Raw genomic sequence first — 5,400 nt, 5'->3', positions numbered from 1 at the left:
AAACGCTTAAAACATTATAAATATCAGTTTAATTGCAAAAATCCTTCAAAATCAATATATAGTTAAAAGGAATTTGGTTGCAAATGGCATTATGCTAATTTAAAAATAGATTGAAGTTGGCTGAAACTATTAGAAAAATTATCTCCCTTAGTGGAACTCTCCTTATTTAAAGGAATTAAAAGTGTGATGTCTTAATGGCAGACGAAAAGATGAAGTGTTGATTTGAGGACAATATTATGATAAAAGATCTCTAGCTTTGTTGAAAGATTGTAAAATAGATTCAGCTGAATATACAAGGTATTTTAAATGCAGCACATAAGACATTTCTGTCCGTGAAACGCTTCTTATCGTTAACCATCTTGAACCATACAGCTGTTATGGGACTTGGACAGTCTAATTTCTGTAAACATACCTACATGTACATGTATGTGTAAAACACAGAAATATACTTGGTCTACACTGGAAAAGGAAAAAAGAACATGTTGTCACCCATACCTGATAGGGGAGACGCTATTATGCAAACCCGTTAACCGAGAGGGTCAAGCTGAATGAGGTTTTGCCTGTTGGAACTGGTAAGAACATTATACAGTTTAAAAACTTAAGGAATTTTGCTAAACCATTGAAATTAACTTAATTTCTGACCTTAAAGTTTTCAGAGAGACACTGTACATGATATTTGGGTTGTCAATAAGAAATGAAACAGATTTATATATAAAAAAAAAAAACATGTTGGGGGTTCCTCCCCTTAGTGAAGGTTGAGAGGGCAATACCAGAGTAATTGGGGAATTATGTCATTATAGGTGAAGAAATTCCCCAGTCCCACAGGTCTTAAGGACAACCCTATACATGTAAATATAATATCACAAAGTGATATCATAATTGGAAATATTTACTGACTTTGTGTTTATAGTTTGTGAAAACCTATTGATATCAAGTTTATACAACTTACATGTCCAATCTATAATGATTTATATCTATCAACTAATTTGATTCCTAATTGTTACAGGTATATGCAAAAGATGTATAGAAACACACTTTAAAAAATCAGTATGGAAGTAAAGCTGAAGGAAGAGCTTAAAGGTACATATACATATACTGTGTGTTTATAATTATATGTAAATTTTAAAGTTTTATCAAATTATTTCTAAAATTTACTCAGTAGCTTATACATCAAGTTTCACTTATGAAGCAAAATTACCTGCTTTTATTATGTTATAGCTGAAATACATGTAAAAAGTGAAAACTCTTGAGCAGAAGTCCACTTGCTAATTCTTGTTCTCATTTGAGTATATTTAGTACTCACATAAATTAAGGATTCTACTGTAAATGTTGATGAATGGCTTTTACACTCAATAGTTTCATAATATTGATCATTTCACATGTAAATGATCCAATCCTGTTTGGAAATAAAATTTCAATTGCATATTGTTTTGAATTAGTTCTAAAAATAAAATCTCAAGTGTGATTTCTGTTTCATTTTATGTGTACATAACTGGTTATAAGTATTCATGTAACTATGAGGATTATTAAGTATTGTATAGTTAATATTAAAATTAATGTTTATTCTTTAGCAGAAATGTGTTCCTATTGACAAGGCAACAATTGAATCAAACCAAACAGGTGATCACTTACTGTAATATAATATAATATTTTTAAGGTTCTACATAATAATAAAGATAATGTCAATGTTTAATATCTCAAAAAATAAAATTAACAAATATGTTTCATTTCCACACTGAAAAATATAACCAAGTGGACATTGTTCTCATGCAGTTCAATGACATGAACCAGAGTTTGTACATGTGGTTAACATTTTATAATGTATACATACAAGTTACTATAATCATGATAATATACATGTAACTGCTCATTCACATTACTGATAAGTAAAATAACAAAGAACAATTTATGTGAAGTAAGGTCTAAATGGTGAAGATGCCTGAATATGTGACTGATAAACTGAAAAGTCCAGTCCATATAGTTCAAGTTTTGAGCTTTAAAATTATTTAATTATGATTCATTCAAATTGTTTCAGCATTAGCATTTTTAGCATTAACTGTAATGTATAAGGGTATATATACTTCATGGCTTTTTCAATTATTTTACAGAGCAAAGAGTGGAGGAAAATGGAAGAAGTCATGGACTTAACAGAAAACATATGACCTAATACCTGCAGGTAACAGCCTCCACCCCCCCCCCCCCCCAATAAATGTTTATTGGTCTGTCCATTGGTCATTCTGTCTGCACATGTATGTACTATAACACTTTAATTTGGGAACAATATCTCTTAAAGCCTTTGAGCTTTTGCAATATCATTTCATATCACAACTCATTACAGCCTAGAGAAGATCCTTATTGATTTGAGGTCAAAAGGTCAAGGTTGGAAATTCCTACAATACAAAAAAAAACTCAAATAATAACTTTAGTTTCCCTTGAGCTTTTTCTGTTAAATTTTATATCATAATTCCCAATGACTTAAAGAAATCCCCTTTGATTTCAAAGTTAAAAGGTTTAGTTGAAAAATTCATATCTTGCAATAAATAATGTCCTGGTGATAACTTTGGTTCTCTTTGAGGTCTTGAATTTATTTCTTTAATAAAAAAAGACACCAATTGACTTTAAGGCCAAAAGCTGAAAGGTTAAGGTTGACCTTTTTCTTTTTCCATCTGCATTTTTTTTTTGGTCCAGTTCTTCCATCCTCATTTTTTTCCATAAGTGGGGGCCACAATTCTCTGAATTAGCTTGTTTTATATTTGGATCATTTGCAGGTTTGCATTAAACTCAATTAGCCATTTAAGGCATTTGGATCTCTTACAAAATAGGAAATAAAGGTGATTCAGGCTAGCATTGCCAAGGTCCCTTTGTTGTAAAATTGAAATTATTCCCTAATTCCCAATGTCATTTAGAACATCAAAATACATGCTCTTTTGCTTTTGGGTATAAATGAAAATTTACTGTACTAAAATGTCTTCTTTGATTATCATAATTATTGCAATATCAATTATGAACTTTAATTCAAACATCAATTTGTCATTGCTTTTACAGATTTTGAATTCATATCATCAGTGCATATAAATTGGTCAAAAGATGAAAGATCTCAGCATAAATTGTTCAATCATGCAAAGCATATCCTGTCAAATGGAGATTACCCTCCCTTAAAGTGCCAAGTATCTCAGAAATTGGACTATTTGCAATACTGTTCAGGAATATTTTACAGTCAGTACATTTAGCAATAGGGCCTGTTGCACCATGCCAAGGTACAGAGTTGATGCTTCAAGCTGTCGACGGCATTCCAAAGGAAAAGGATGAAACTTTTTTTTAGCTCACCTGAGCCGAAGGCTCAAGTGAGCTTTTCTGATCGAAATATGTCCATTGTCTGTCGTCGTCGTTGTCGTGGTTGTAAACTTTTCACATTTTCATCTTCTTCTCAAGAACCACTGTGCCAATTTCAACCAAACTTTCCACAAAGTATCCTTGGGTAAAGGGAATTCAAGTTTGTTCAAATGAAGGGCCACACCTTCTTCCAAGGGGAGATAATCATGAATTTGTGAAAAATTGATGGCATCACCTAAAAACTTGTCAAGAACCACTGTGCTTGAAAATATGAAACTTATATGGAAGCATCCTCAGGTAGTGTAGATCCAAGTTTGTTCAAATCATGACTTCCAGGGGTAGGGTGGGGCCACAATGGGTGATCAAAGTTTTACTTAGGAATACATAGGAAAAAGCCTTTAAAAATCTTCTTCTCAGAAACAGCAAAGCCATGATTGATCATATTTAAAAGGAAGCATCCTCAAGTAGTGTAGGTTCAAATTTGTTCCAATCATGACCCCCGTGAGTAGGGTGGGGCCAGAATGGTCGATCAAAGTTTTGCATATAATACATGTACATAGGAAAAATTTGTAAAAATCTTCTTCTCAAGAACAGCAAAGCCATGATTGGTCATTTTTATATGGGTGCATCCTCAGGTAGTGAAGATTCAAGTTTGTTCCAGTCATGACCCCCCTCCCCCCAGGGGTAGGGTGGGGCCACAATGGGTGATCAAAGTTTTACATAGGAATACATAGGAAAAAGCCTTTTAAAATCTTCTTCTCAAGAACAGCAAAGCCATAATTAGTCATATTTAAATGGAAGCATCCTCAGGTAATGTAGACTCAAATTTTGTTCAAATCATGACCCCCCCCCCCCCCCCCAAGAGAATAGGGGGGCCATAACAGGGGATCAAAGTTATACAAAGGAATACAAATGTTATATCAATAAAAATTGTCTTGTTAAGAACAGCATAGCCATTATTTGTCATATTAATTCAAATATTATTATTTTGCTTTATTTCAGTGTAGTAGCTTCAAATGAGTTTTTATTTTTTTTTTTTTTTTTTTTTTTGACAATTTAAAATTAGAGATCATCTTAGTAATAAAATTTTTTATAATGTTGCTGTCTTTAAATTTTCTCTGTAAAAGTAACATGTACATGTACATGATACATTTGGTATTTTTCAAATGCAGTTGAAGGAATTTAATTGAGCATTGTCAAATATTTCATTTAAATACTAGTTGTGTTTTTATGACTTTATGGTATTAAAAAAGACATAAACTTTGTTCTGTTCATTCATTTGTATATTTTGTATAATTTTAGGGCAAACAAAATCAGCATTTGTATAAAATGTTTTGCATGTTTAAAAACAACTTTTGCAATGAAGAACTGTATGAAATTTGGGCAACACTGTGAAAAAGTGGATTTTATTTACTGATGTGTTCACACTTTTGAACACTCTCTCTGTTAAACTTGCAATTTTATGTATTTGCAGTTTTTGCAATGTGCATTTTCATGCTAAGGGATCCTGTAAAATGAGCCCCATAGCTACATGTATAACCAGTTCATTGCTATAATACATTAAGCCTTGTCAAAAACTCATGATTTTTAGCTCTACTGGTTAGAGACCAGAAGAGCTTATGCGATAGTAAGGGGTTGGTCGTCTGTCTGTCCGTCAACAAAAGCTACTCCTACAGTTTTGGTCTGATTCCAATATTACTTGGCACAAGTAAAGTACACTGAGATACATAATTTTTTTTATCGGATTTTGATTTTGATGAACGGTGTTGCTATGAATACTAAAATAGAAATTTATGTAAAATTCTTTTAAAATCTACTCCCCCTCTAGTTTTAGTCAGATTTCCATGAAAAGAGACCAAATCAAGGATCATTATTCTATTTATTTCTGTTGCAAAGTCAAGTCCAACTGCTACTTATCTCTTCCTTTGTTAGAAGTACAAACCAGTAGAGCTACAGTCTCGAAAAAGACTTCTGGTTAAACAAATATTCAAATCATGCATCTTTGTGACATTCTGGATAAATATAAGCTAATTTCAGTCATGAAGATTGAAGGTCATGTGCCTGAAA

General features: G+C 32.2%; 1 long non-coding RNA gene across 1 annotated transcript; it reads left to right on the top strand.

Moving 5' to 3' along the window:
• Positions 1-441: 441 nt before the first annotated feature.
• On the top strand, positions 442-4,331 carry LOC133200064 (uncharacterized). Its single transcript, XR_009722884.1, has 5 exons — positions 442-572; positions 1,007-1,080; positions 1,572-1,620; positions 2,109-2,176; positions 3,046-4,331. It is a non-coding gene; the product is annotated as an uncharacterized LOC133200064 (long non-coding RNA).
• Positions 4,332-5,400: the final 1,069 nt, after the last annotated feature.

Source organism: Saccostrea echinata, unplaced genomic scaffold (assembly GCF_033153115.1).
Source record: "Saccostrea echinata isolate AGI-Se365-2 ecotype Australia unplaced genomic scaffold, CSIRO_AGI_Sech_v1 ptg000036l, whole genome shotgun sequence".
NCBI lineage: Eukaryota > Metazoa > Mollusca > Bivalvia > Ostreida > Ostreidae > Saccostrea > Saccostrea echinata.
This window is presented reverse-complemented; position numbering and strand designations above follow the sequence as displayed.